The sequence below is a fragment of the Alexandromys fortis genome, unplaced genomic scaffold (assembly GCF_014885135.2).
Source record: "Alexandromys fortis isolate MF-2015 unplaced genomic scaffold, M_Fortis_MF-2015_v1.1 scaffold_170, whole genome shotgun sequence".
Lineage (NCBI taxonomy): Eukaryota > Metazoa > Chordata > Mammalia > Rodentia > Cricetidae > Alexandromys > Alexandromys fortis.
This window is the reverse complement of record NW_026068084.1, coordinates 3,564,774-3,579,361: the sequence shown is the minus strand read 5'-3', so window position 1 is coordinate 3,579,361 and position 14,588 is coordinate 3,564,774.

Below are 14,588 nucleotides of genomic sequence, written 5' to 3'. Positions count from 1 at the left end.
GCTCATGCCTCCCTTTCCAGGTGGGATGTGCCTTTCTGGGTACCAGGTCCCCAGGATATTCTGTTTTTTGCTATGGGAAATCTTTTAACTCATTAGATCTTGAGCTTGTTAGGGGCTAGGAGAGTCTTGGTGATCTATGAGTCCTTGGTTTTGATACCTAGCATGTATCCAGAACTTTCTGTTTGAATTCTTTTGTTATAATCCCAGCATTCAGAAGGCCAAAGCAGAAGGATCAGAAACTTGAGGCTAGTCTGGGCTATTACATACAAAGACTTTGTGCCTCCCCGACAAAAAGGCACAATAAATGTATTCATATAATTGAATAATTTTGATAACTTTTAAAGAGTTTATTGATTATTATTTGTATGTGTGATATGTGTGGAGGTCAGAGAACTTTTGTGGAGTTAATTTTCTCCTTCCACCATTATGCAAGGTTTGGAGACAGAACTCAGTTTACAAGGTTTTTCAGCAAACCCTTTCCCTGTGGCGCGGTCTCACTGGTCAGACTTTGAGCGATCTGAAGGAGCCAAATGCCCACTATATCTAAGAGAAGCAGCAACTGATAATGTAGAAATTCAGTAAAAACATTACTTGTTTAGGGGTGGAGTCAGCTTATTCGCAGCCTCACAAGGCTGGTTAAATGAGCTTCCATGACAGCTGAAGGTCTCTCACTGGCTTTGCTTAGATTTGTGCTCTACCTACGGTGCAAAGACACTGGATTAGAGTGGGCAGTTACTTTGTGCACTCTTCCCATGCTGGGAACAGAAGCTAGAGCCTTGTGCATATTAGGCAAGTGCTCTACCACTGAGCCCAAACCCCTAGCCCTTCTGAGATGGGTTTCTAGCTACAGCTTTGCTACTAACTAGCTGTGCCCCTTTCTAGCTTCTTTCTCTGTGCAGTGTTCACACTAGACCAGTAGACTTCTGAGGCTTCTTCTAAGTCTATAATTTGATGATCCTTATTTTCCACTGAAGCAAACCAAGCCTTCATTTCCCTCTGTTTGTGAATGATCTTTCTTAACAGGAGCGGTCCGTCTACATTGTCATTAAAATGCCTTTATCTTTGGTGGCCCTATTAATAAGACACAGTATTAGGAAAGGTTCTGGATAGCTTTTGGAGTGGGAGTTCTTGATATGGAGGGAAGTAAAAGCAAGAGTGCCCGACAAACAGGAATTTCCTGTAGTGCTAGAACAGCCTCTTCCCCTTCAAATGGTGACAACCCAGAGAGAAGGGAAAGACTTCAGACACTGCTCGCCTAAGCTGAGTGTGTGGCTCACACCAGCACCTGAGGGGAGAGACAGAAGGATTGCCGTGCGTTTGATGCCATCCAAATCTGCAAGGGAAGTTCCAGGCCAGTGAGAGATTCCTAGTAAAATGGAGAAAGAAAGAAAGAAAGAAAGAAAGAAAGAAAGAAAGAAAGAAAGAAAGAAAGAAAGAAAGAAAGAAAGAAACCAATAGCAATAAATAAACAAATATTAGGTGATCAGTGAGGAGCTGAAAATGGAGGCTAGAACACGTCTGACAAGACTTGAAGATGAAATACAAGACTACTGGATGATGAGTTTAAACTTCAGGTCTTTCTAAAAGCTGTCCAAAAGTGACACGGGCCCAGTTAAAGTAACATTCGTTCAGAGCGGTATGTGTCACTGTGTCTCAGGCTCCAAATGGACACCATGACAGCCTTGCCATAAAAGAAGACACCTGGTGTTTCCATTTTTTTTTGAAAGCAGTCCTTGTGTTTTAGTAAGTATTGAGATTCACTGCAGAACTGGGTAGAAGTCACAAAGTTTCCATATACAGGCTGCCTCGTAGTGGATACATAGTCATGCTTTTTTTCCCCTGTTGCGGGTAGTGAGGGAAGAGACAGGGGACATATACAAACCCTGTGACTTCCTTTCGATTCTGCTGTGAACCCCATTATTATCGCATCATACAGGAAGAGTTTGTTGAGTTTAAAATCCTTTAAAATCCTTTGTGCTCTCTCTCTCTTTTTTTTTTATTTTATTTTTTGACACAGGGTTTCTCTGTGTGCTCTCTCTTTTAATCCCAACCCCACTACCCATAAAAGCCACCAACCTCTGTACTGTCCTCATAGCTCTTCCTTCTCCCTGGTGTCTTGTGGTGGCCACATGACATGTCGCCTGTCCATCCCGGCCTCCTCTACTTGGCACTGCACTTTGAATGCTCCCTGCGTCTTCTTAGGCTGTGATAGCTCTTTTCTTCTAAATGCTGAATAATGTTCTACTCTCTGAATGGGCTTCAGATTATTTATCAATTAAATGACTGCAGGACATCTTGGTTGTGTCTATGTTTTGGCACTTATGAGAAAAAGTCTCTAGAAACACTCATTGTATGTGTGTGTATATACATAAGTTTCTGGGTCAACATAACTCATTTGGGTAAATATAAAGAAGCTCATACGGGATAATATGGTAAGAATATGCTATTTTTTTTTAGCTTTGTAAGGAACTGCCAATCTGTCTTCAGAATGGTTAGACCATTCTGCATTCCTACCATCAATAAAAGATGTTGTTGCCCATATCCTTGAGGTTGTCAGCATTTTAGCTTGTGTCCATTCTAACAGTTGTGTAGTAGATCTCATGTTGTTTCCTTTCAACTTTCCTAAGGACATGGTAATGCTGGGCCTCTCTTCATCTGCTTATATCTCACTCAGTCTCTGGTGAAGAGCTTATTCCAGCCTCTTGTCTGTTCTCCCTTATCTGACTGTTCGTTTGCTTATTGTTGAGCTTTGGGAGTTCTTTGTGCATTTTGGATTTATCACAGGTGTGCTTTGAAAACATTTTCTCCTAGACTCTGTCTGTCTTCTCATTCTGCTGAGTGTCCTTTCGAGAACACACTAACGCCATCCATCTTCAGTCGACCCACCCAGGTGACCTTTGGAGAACACACTAACGCTATCCATCTTCAGTCGACCCACCCAGGTGACCTTTGGAGAACACACTAACGCTGTCCACCTTCGTTGAACCCATCCAAGTGTCCTTTGAAGAACAAGCTGTCCACCTTGCTGACCCAAGCAAAATCCCACTTTCCTATTACTCTAGCAGAAACCTCACCCAGGAATGTCTCATAACCTATAAAAGTAGGTTTTGTTTTCTTTTGTTTTATTGGTTTTCCTTTGGAGACAGGGTTTTATGTAGCCTAGGCTATCCTGGAACTCACTATATAGCTTAAAATGATCTTGAATGTCTAATTCAAAAATCCTAGGATAACCCCCATGTGCCACCATTCCTAGTTTTAGTCTAGGGATGAAACCCAAGACCCCTTGCATGATAGTAAGTACTCTTCCAATCGAACCACATCTCCAGTCCTTGTTTTGTTGTTGTTCTGTTTTATTTTAGAAACAGAGTTTTGCTCTGTAGCTCAGGTTTGCTTCAAACATAGCTCAGGGGGGCCATGACTTGATTGTAATCCCCCTACTTTGGCCTCCTGGATGCTAGGACTACAGGCATGAGCCACCACTCCTAGTAAAAGTAGGCTATATTTTATTTATATTTCCTTGACTTAACGATTAGAAAACATAAAAGAAATCACTTTTGATCAAATCTAATTATGATTTATAATGTGTCTCCAAAGTTTGTTGAAGATCAGACATCTTGGGGATGGCCAACTTCAACCCTGTTTCTGAAATATTTTGCTGTATATGATGTCACAGGTCAAAAAATTTCAACTGATGGTCCATAACCCAACAAGGGAAAGTGCATTTCTTACATAAGTGTGTATACTGTACAGAGTCTATCTGCTGTGATGTGATTGCTGAGACAGTCAGAAACTGATGTGGGGTGTCCTTCTCCTCTTACAAGAAGCTCTGTGAGTGGAGGAACACCGTTCTGAGATTAGGGGGGCATAGAGATGCCCCAATTCCTGGAAGATAGGGGGAGTTTGCCTCTCATTGGAGAGTACTTGAGAGGAAGTGGTCATGGTGATCATAGGGTCAGCAGTGCTGGGAAGAGGCTGAGTGTGGTGTGAACTGCAGATCTTTTTATAGCTGTGGATTCTTTTACAGCTGCTGAGATACGGTGATAGGAGCTGAGTGATAGTTATTGTTGATTTGCTTGGTAACGTTTCAGGTCTGTGAATTCCTTTGGATTGTGGATTGTCTCCAAATCCTAGACTTTCAAAGCTCTCTAAGAACTCACAGAGGCTAGGCAGGCAGACAGAGCAGGCCAGCCACAAAAATAGATAGCAATGTTGGCTTCTGCAAAGAAAGATTGTATTATGCATTATCTGCTGGATTGTGAAATCAGGAACTATGGGATACATTTCAATAACAAAACCTATCTTTGTAGAATCTAAGCTAGTTAGAAATTAAATATGATATTCTGTTATGATGATTGAGAAAAAGTATTGAAAATGAAGGCAATACTCTGGGAAATGATAATCTTAGACACTTGTCGTGAGAAAAAGCCCAAAGAACCAGACACATACACTCAGAAGACCTGGAGATGATGGGGATAGGAGAGCCTACAGAAAATCTTCAAATATTTAATGAACCATCATATATAAGGAAGGAATCAATTTCTTTCAAGAAAAAAAATGGAGCTGGTGAAAATTGGCTGGAATAAAACAATGGGCTGGTGAAGAGCACTGACTGCTCTTCCAGAAGTCCTGAGTCCGATTCTCAGTAACCATGTGATGGCTCAGTCATCTATAATGGGATTTGATGCCCTATTCTGGTGTGCAGGTGTACATGCAGACAAAGCTCTCATACATAAAGTACATAAGCAGAGAGAGAGAGAGAGAGAGACACAGAGAGAGAGAGAGACAGAGAGAGAGAGAGAGAGAGAGAGAGAGANATTTGATGCCCTATTCTGGTGTGCAGGTGTACATGCAGACAAAGCTCTCATACATAAAGTACATAAGCAGAGAGAGAGAGAGGGAGAGAGAGAGAGAGAGAGAGAGAGAGAGAGAGAGAGAGAGAGAGAGAGAGAGAGAGAGAGAGAGAGAGAGAGAGAGAGAGAGAGAGAGAGAGAGAGAGAGAGAGAGAGAGAGAAATGGGCAGGCAGTGGTGGCACATGCCTTTAATCCCAACACGCAGCCTGGTGTACAGAGCAAGTTCCAGGACAGCCAGGACTATACTGAGAAACCTGTCTTGGAAAAAAAAAAAGAGAAAAAGAAAAAGAAAAAAAAGAAAGAACAAAGCCTGAAACCACTAAGTGTAGAGTAGCAGACGACCTGATTTTATTTCAACGTAAAAGAAAAAATTAAGTTATTCTACAGGGTAATGGTTCATTTTCCAGTCTGTAACAGTGATAGAAGAGGGAGCCTGTCTTACAGCCCACTCTGGGAGAGCAGTGCTGTGACTCCCACCTGCCTGAGGCAGAGGACAGCTTGGGACCTGTAACCCACTTCCATCAATGTGATTTAGAAGGAAGACCTACTGTGGGGGAATCAATGATCTTCAAAAGCAGTGAATTCTTTATCTTCGGGTAAGGTCTGGCAACAACCCAGATAGAGTGTGAAACAGCAGTTTAAAAAATATTCCTAGGAGCTGGAGAGATGGCTCAGAGGTTAAAAGCATTGCCTGCTCTTCCAAAGGTCCTGAGTTCAATTCCCAGCTACCACATGGTGGCTCACAACCATCTGTAATGAGGTCTGGTGCCCTCTCCTGGCCTGCATGCATACACATAGACAGAATATTGTATACATAATAAATAAATAAATATAAAAAAATTCCTAGCTGCATATGCTTTTTGATGTATTATTTGATGGGTTCAAATTGATGCCTAGACTCAAATGACTCCCTGCGGTGACAATGCACTTTACTACATCTTGAATCAACTAAAACACAAGCTGCCAGAAACAGCTATGAAGAATTTTCTAGATCAGATTATTTGAAGCGAGAAGACCTACCCTAAATATGGGTGGTCCCTTGTGCCAGATAAAAAGGAGATGGAACCAGAAAACTTTGCTTTTTGCCCGTTTGTCTTCTTCACTCTTTCTGTGACCTTCCTCCATCCTGCTGACCACCACCGCCACATTCCTTTACTGATATCATTATAACATTATATTATAGTAAAGACGGTAGCTCTCCAAGAAATCTCCAAGCCTTCAGCACCATATTGAGAGTGCCGAGGTAGCCAGCACTATGGACTGAGAAACTACTGGACTCGTGGTCTCTAGAGTGAGGCAGCCATTGCTAAGCTAATCTAATAAACTCTCCTTAAATATGTACACTTATTCTATCAGTTCCGTTCCTCTAATGAACCCCAACTAATACAGCTTCAGATTGTCCAGGGCTTTCCTTTAGAGCCATATTTCCTTTAGTTCCCAATCATTTGTAACCACTAATCTGTTTTCCATCCCAAACGTTTGACCTTTGCAGATTGTCATATAAATCAAATTACACAACAGCCTGGCCTTTTGGGTCAGATTTCTTCCACTGAACGTAGTGCATCGGAGATTTACCCATGCCGTCGGCTCATCTCCAGTAAGCTGCTTCTTACTGCTCAGTAGCTTAGATCGTGTGGATCCTCCATTGTCATAGTGCGTGGCTGTTGGTCTTCTACCCTGACAGTTCAGAAACTTGGAAATCAGCACTCCATCTTAACCTCATATAAAAAGCTGGGCAACTTGAATTAAACATCTCGCTTTCCATTCCCCTGAAAACTGAGATCTGCCCCCAAATTGGGGAAAGAGGCAGGTAGATTAAAACAACACCACAGTTTAGCCAAGTGAAAACAAAACAAAGAATAAAAACAAACAAAAACGACAAAAGCATGAGGAGAAACTCCCATGGAAATCAGAATGCAATAATTTTGCAAGAATACATCAAATTAGGCTTGTAAAAAATGCAAAAAAGCAAGGAATATTATATTCATAGGAAAAACAGATTTAAAGAGATAGAGCAAGCAAGCATCAGACCCCAGCAGGAATACAGCAAGTGTTTAAAGTGATCAGACTAGGAATGTTAAATAATTTGGCTCACGTGGAATAATTAAATAATTTGATTTACATAGACAGCAAGGAAGAGTGGGCAGGCTGTGTGACCAGAGGGATGGGACTCTAAGAAGCACAGAGGGAAAAGTGCTGTAAGGAAATGAAGGCTGCCTTTGATGGGACCATTAGTCCACAAGGCGCAAAAGGGAGAGTCAGTGAGCTTCAGCATATGGTTACAGATTCCTCAGACCCAAAGCAAAGAAGAAAAAAAGCCTGAGAATCAGTGGGGTAGAACAACTGAACTCAGCCAGGAGAGTTGCTAAGCCAGAGAACACCAGGAGGAGGAGAGCGAAGGACAAGAGAAATGTTTGGAGCACTGATGACTGAAAATATCCCCAAATTAATGTCAGACACCAGAGGACACATCATCCATAGTAAATGGAGAGCTACTTGATTGGATTTTTCTAGGAGGGGACAGTGATGAATAAATATACCAAGAACACAGGATCTTATAAATTTTTTTTTTTTTTAGTTCTTAACTCTTCGTTTTTAAAGGTAATGCCTGGAGTAGTTGGGTATATCAGTGTTGAGCTTCACAAGAAATAAATAGCCAAGGTACTTTCCATTGACATTATTAGTACCTTGTGATCATCTTCATAAGCACTGTGTGAGTGGAGAGTGGTCCAGCTGTGGGCATCCCCACCAGCACTGTGTGAGTGGAGAGTGGTCCAGCTGTGGGCATCCACACCAGGACTATGTGAGTGGAGAGTGGTCCAGCTGTGGGCATCCACACCAGCACTGTGGGTGGAGAGTGTTCTAGCTGTGGGCATCCTCACCAGCTCTGTGTGAGTGGAGAGTGGTCCAGCTGTGGGCATCCCTCCAGTACTTGGTAGAGCACTTCATTTGCTTCCTAAGTGTTAATAATTATAACAGTAATATAGCAGTGCTTTAGAATAATTTTAGTCTCAATTCCCCAGTAAGTAGTGGTGTGGTACCTCTGTTCTGTCTCCCTTTTTCATATGTTTATAGTCATAATATTTCTTCTATAATGAGTCAACTGTTCAAACATGTTGCTTATTTAATGTATTGGGATTGTTTTCTTAGCTTTGAGAGTTTTTTTTTTTTGTGTGTTTTGTTTTTGTCTGAACACTGGTCCTTTGCCAGATGTGTGATCTGCAAATATTTTCTCCATCTATGACTAGCATTTCATTTTTAAACAGCATCTTTTACGAGCGTATTTTTTCATTTTGAAGTCCAGTTTAGCAGTCATTTTCTTTCATAGGTGATATTTTTGAGATATTACAGAAAAGGTTTTTACTTGATCCAAGGTAGTCTTTCTCCTAAATGTTTGGTAAGCTGAGGCCTATATCTATATAAAATAATTTTTTTTGTAGTTACGGTGTGGATTGGGGGTCATATTTTCATGTGTGTGTCTACTTGATGGAAAGCGCTGTCCTTCCTCCCCTGAAGTGCAACAGCAGCTGACCAACTGACCACAGTCACTGTGAGTTAAGCCATTCTATTGGCTCCTTGCCTTACTAAAAATCTCTGGAAAGTAAGGCATTACTTTGTCCCATTGAGACCATTCAGTCAGTTTCTTTTCTTCGGGTGTATTTTAAGGTCTAAAGTCCCCACTGTTCTTTTCTTAGAGTTCGGACTCTTCTGATGAGCGCCTTTGTTTCCATGCATTTCCGGAGAATTCATCTTTATTCATGAAGGCATCATCGCCATAGCAGTCACTTAAAGGTTTTTTTTTTTTGGTAGTTGTTTGCTGCCTGCTGATTCTCTTCCCCACAGAGCTGGCCACTTTCCTTTCCTTTTGCTTCTCTTTCACCTTTATATTGGCCAGCTGACTTTCAAACACACCCAACAACTCTGAATAGTGGGTACGAAATCCGTGATCCCTGTTACAATCCTCTAGTGGACATTGTTTTTGTTCGTTGTTTGTTTTGGCAGTGATCACCTTCTGAGGGCAGAGGTGTCAGTGTCACCATTGAGAGATTGGGGGAACCAGGAGCCCAGCTCACTGCCACACTGCTCACTCTTGAGCCTGTGACGGGTTACTCTGCCTTAACTAATGTCAGAAGTCTTTAATGAAAATCTGGATACTGGAAGATTTCCCTAGATCATTAATCTTCATAGGTAGCAACTGAAAACATAGGGCTTACCCTATACCGGGCTAGGGAAATAGAAACCTAAAATCTGTGGGCCACACCTTACTGATGCCTTCTGAGTGTTTTTGATAACAGTCAACCTAGTACTGGTTTGGGGGCCCAACGTTAAGGTGGAAATAGAAAGATCTTCAAGGTAAGATTTCCAAGATCCAAGACGCCACATGTCGCAGGATGACCACTCACACAGCTTCTCGTTAGCTAGATGCCAGTCTACTGACCTCCTCCGAACTCCATCGCAAGCTCTAGGTCACATGGGTCATTACACAGAAGGCTTTCTCAAGAGGACAGAACCGTTCCAGAATTGAGAAGTAAAGTGAAGGCATTATCCCACCAGGAGAATGAAAGGGACCCCAGTGCTAAGATTCCTTTCTTAGAAGTAACCACTTCCTGAAATAGTAACAGCGGTCAATTCTAGATCTGCGTTACATGGTGTTCACCCAGAGGGAGGCCCAGTGTGTTGACGTCTGAGGATCAGCAGTTTCCCTGGAGCCCCCCTTTCCTCCTTAGGACCAGCCCTTTCCTGTATGCTTGACAGTCTGCTGAACGCCCTTTCTGCTTATGTGCTCTGAATCATTAGTGAGTTTGAATGAGTTTGCATCTCATAATGGACCTCAAAAACAACTCCTTGAGATCATTTTATTATTATTATTATTTATTCATTTATTAAAGATTTCTGCCTCCTCCCCGCCACCGCCTCCCATTTCCCTCCCCCTCCCCCAATCAAGTCCCCCTCCCTCCCTCATCAGCCCAAAGAGCAATCAGGGTTCCCTGACCTGTGGGAAGTCCAAGGACCACCCACCTCCATCCAGGTCTAGTAAGGTGAACATCCAAACTGCCTAGGCTCCCCCAAAGCCAGTACATGCAGTAGGATCAAAAACCCATTGCCATTGTTCTTGAGTTCTCAGTAGTCCTCATTGTCCATTATGTTCAGCAAGTCTGGTTTTATCCCATGCTTTTTCAGACCCAGGCCAGCTGGCCTTGGTGAGTTCCCGATAGAACATCCCCCTTGTCTCAGTGTGTGGGTGCACCCCTCGTGGTCCTGAGTTCCTTGCTCCTTGAGATCATTTTTAAAAAGTTAATATAAGTTCTTTTCATTTTCCAAAACTTTTGCTAGCACATATTAATCATATGTAATAGTGAGTTTTGTTATATTTTCACACACGTGTATAATGTTTCTGCCTATCCAACACCTCAATCACACTCTCCAGCTCCACCGAGGCCCTTCTTCTTTACTAGTCACCCTTTTACTTTCATGTCTTTTGCAAGGGGGCAGTGAACTTCTCTGTGGCTGCTCACAAAGGAGAAAATCAGTTCTGAGAGTCTAAGTGCCTTTTCTGGGGCACCGAAGCAGCATCAGAAACCGGACTTCAGCACCTAAGCTCCAGTGAGCTGAGTGAGTGCTCCAGGCGTTTCGACCAGCTCGGGCAGAGGCTGCTGGGAGGTGGCTGGCCTCCAGGTGATGCATTCAGAAAGGGGACTCTGATCTAAGAACACTTCAGCTCTTGGATTTGCAGCTTTGAAAGTACTGGCCGGTAAAATGGCCTACAGCTTGCCAAGTTGTGTGTTAGGACATCCTATTCTCTGGGCTGTGGGAAGTGATGGCCTCTGGCTGTCTCTCTCCCCCACCCTCATCCCCTGGCCCCATCCTCTGTAAGTCCTACATGATATGTTTGTGGTTTAATAAGGAAAGCAGAACTCCGATGAGTTAGGAATAACTTTTAAAGAAAGTAGACCTTAACACGTTTGGGGGAGGAGAGAGGGAAGTGGAGGTTTGAAATGGCAGATTGCTTGGTCAGTAAAGCCATAGATCAGTCAGCCTAAGAAGCCAGTGCACCTAAGAGAGCTGCCAAGGCAGCTGGTACTAGGAAAGCAACAAAGTTTCTTTCAACAAAGAAATTGGCACCTTGAGGGAGTGCCTGTGGGCACCTTGTGTCTGTCCCTGAATTAAATGTCAGTGACCTTCAGAGAGTAGTGGTAACTTTGTCTCTGCTTCCAACATCTTGTGCAAATTCCTACTTGGACCAATTCAAACCTCAGTCACAGCGTAAAAAAAAATTACGTCATGTTCTGAAGTGAGCTACTTGATGGAATCGATCAACTCTAATACGAAGCCTGAGACAACAGCAACAGCTCCCACACGTTAGCATTAATACAAGTGAAGCGCCGTTCTCTTTGTTCACGAGCATCGTGGAGTCAGCCTGTTTCTCCACAGTCTGAACGTGTGTGACAGACGGAGGAAGCCTGATCTCTGGAGTGTGATATGCAGTGCAGGTGACGTCACCAGGCACATCTGCATTTACACACTGGCCCTGCAGACATACTGTGTGGGGGGGGGACACTCGTACCTTTAGCTTTCTGAAATTAGCCTCCTCAAAGCGGGTTTGATAGTCATTACTTTGTAATGCTGCTAACAAAAGTCCAACAATGTTTATTCCTTATAATTTGCAGGCCTTGCCAGTTGTCTCCCCCACCCCGAGCTTCTAGAAGATTGTTTCCCAGAATATCTCTGTGTGGAAATGAATGTCTTGTTCAAGGTTTGGACTGATAGTGAATATAGACACAATTAATATTTGGCATTCTTCCAGTACTATCATGGTTTAGAGCTCTCCAGCGTTAACATGTCTGGACCCAAGGGGACAGTGAGGAAGAACACTAATTGTCAGGGGGAAATCTGACCAAAGCTATGTCCCTGTTCCCCATCAGAGAGGAAAGAAACCTCACTCAGTCAGTGGTCAGAAAGGAATCTACTGACTCGGGATGGTTTATAAAGGCAAGGTTGGGGACATGAGTTCCCTGGGAAGCCTTCAGATTTTCTGGGTCAGGAAAGACATCCATCATGAGGGAAGACAGACAAAACAATTAGAAGCTGATGTCAAAGCTGGAGTCCAAGAACTATAAAACATGGACCAATGGGCCAGGAGATGGCTCAGCAGGTAAAGGCACTGACACCAAGCCTGATAACCAGAGTTAAATCCCTAAGGAAGGAGAGAACTGATTCTGCAGGTTGTCCTCTGACCACAGGTATACCCTAGCGAAGACACACAGACACAGTAAGGAAAGGAATTCGTAAGTAAGCAAACACAATAAAAATTTAAAATACAGGGCTATAAACATAAAATTCTGGGCCATTGATTTCAGAAGGATAATGGTTTACCTAATTAATAACTTCTGAAGCACAGCTGTATTCTCAGTTGCCTAAGTGGTGTCCATTGTGTTATATTCAGTATATATAGTAGTTAGGAGCCAGGAAGAGGAGTTTAAACTGTGGTACAGTCTTGCTTAGGAGTCCAGGAACCACATTATCGCTTAAGAAAGATCCCAATATATTGTATCTAAAACAAAAAAAAAATGTTTTTCTTTTCCTTCTCATTAGCTCAAGTCTTTGAGTTGTCATTTGTACTCGAGTGAGCTACTTATATTCTCTGGTGAGACGGGTATTCTGAAGGCCTCAGTCGTGCTTTTGGTGACTTTTGGTTTTCCAGCCACAGAAACAGCTGACTGCTCTGAGCAAGAGAAACTCACTGGAGAAATAACAATGGCTCCGGGGACTAGCAGACAGCTGCGCTCAGATTTACACATAGGTGGGCGCCTATGCAGAGGCTAGGAAACTAGAGCCGAGGTGCAGAAAAAAGTCAGAGTGGCCAGGAAACTGGTAGAATGGAGTACGCACTGCTCCAGGAGTTCAGGCAAGGTTGGACGTCTGATCTACTCCTGGTAGGCATGAAGTGGCCTCCAGCTATGATCCGCAGGGCTTCATCCCCATAGAAACAAAATTTCCCAAGAAGGGATGAGCTGAGGATATAGTTCTGTTGGCAGAATGCTGGTTTAGCATCCACAGGGCCCTGCTTCGGTCCCTAGTACTGCATATGCCAGGACTGCACACATTGGCCCGTAATTGAAGCACTCGGGAATTAGAAATAGGAGGATCACAGTTCAAAATCATCTTCACCTACTCTGAGTTTGAGGCCAGCATAGGCTATATTAAACCCTGTCTCAAAAAGGGGGTTGGGGAGGGATATGGGGGAGCCATGTGGGAAAAGAAATTGCTCAGGTAAGTGTTCGCTATGGTCGCGCCTAGCGTCTTGACAGTTGATCCCAGCTGAGGAAATGGAGCACAATTCTAGAAAAGTCCATGGAGTCCCATTTCCTTCTCTGGACACCATCAAACAATGAACCATACTATGACAGACAGGAGAATATTTATAAACACTGGTGGTCTATGTGGGTGCACATATCTACTGCTGTTCAACAGAATTACCACAAAGTTAGTATCTTAAAACAGCACCCATCTGCTTGCTGTCCAAGGCTTCAGACAAAGTGGCCAGTTGGGGCTGTGATCCGTTTGAGGCTCCCCAATAGAATGATCTTGTCAGCTTTCTATTGCTGTGGCAAAAATATCTCAGAAAAGAAAAAATCTAAAGGAAGAAAGCTGTTGTGACTAACAGCTACGGAGGTTTCGGGACATGGCCTTTTGATTGATTGATGTTAAGGGGCTGTCTAAGACCAAGCTGCTCACTGCATGGTAGCCCCGAGGGATGGCTGGAGGGGCCAGGGCCAGAAGTCCCTTTCAAGGACTGCATTTGTCCACGGTGAGGCTACCTTCTCTAACCAGGCCCCACCTCGAAAGGTTTCTACCACTCCCTCGTATTGCATCAAATTATGAATTTGTCAATGGTTTAATCCTTCATGCTCTCACTCACCTGCTAGAGGTCCCTACTTCTTAATACTGGGGACCAACACATGAGCCTTTGGGGCCCTTCACACTCTGATCTCCAGTTAGGTGCTGGCGGGATTCAGTTCTCTGTGGCTATAGGTAGAACTCAAGTTGTTTCTTGCTGGTTGTGTTAGTTGTTGGCTACCTGTAGCTCCAAAAGGCTGTCCACTTCCTTGGACTCTTGTAGCCAAGTCCTCAAAACCAGCAAGAAGAAAAGATTCAAGAGAAGATGTGAACTAGTCTGATAAAATCATATAAACACACAGTATCACACATACCCCATTCTTTTACAGAGTCTTATCGATTGGAAGCAAGGCATAGGACCTCGCCATACTCAAGAAGGGTGGAAAACACCAGGAGGTGGTGATCAAGGGGGTAGCTTCACAATTCTGTGAGTTGCACAACCAAGAGATTCAGTTTGCAGAGCTGTCCTGACATCTAACGTACCGGTAACATTTCTTCCTGGGCATTTAATTTTCCCAGGGAGGTTCTTCACGTGGAGGATTGAGAACAAGAACAGAACACTGTTTTCTACCCTGTCCACAGGGGCTGCCAAGGCAATTTAAGGAGCCCCACCTCCCAAGAGCTCGTGGCTGTGCTGTGTGTGCAGTTAAGTCTAGTGGCTTCTGTGCAACTATTCCCTCCATATCTGCCAGAGGGAACTCCAGTGCATGGAAATGCCTTATGGATTTATATCTTCCCCAAGTATGAACTCAGGTGCTTTAAAAGCAGGGGCCGTTTGTGACAGCATCGTTTGCTCTGCATTTGTTTCCAAAAGGTTTGCAGCTAGATAAACAGAAGTG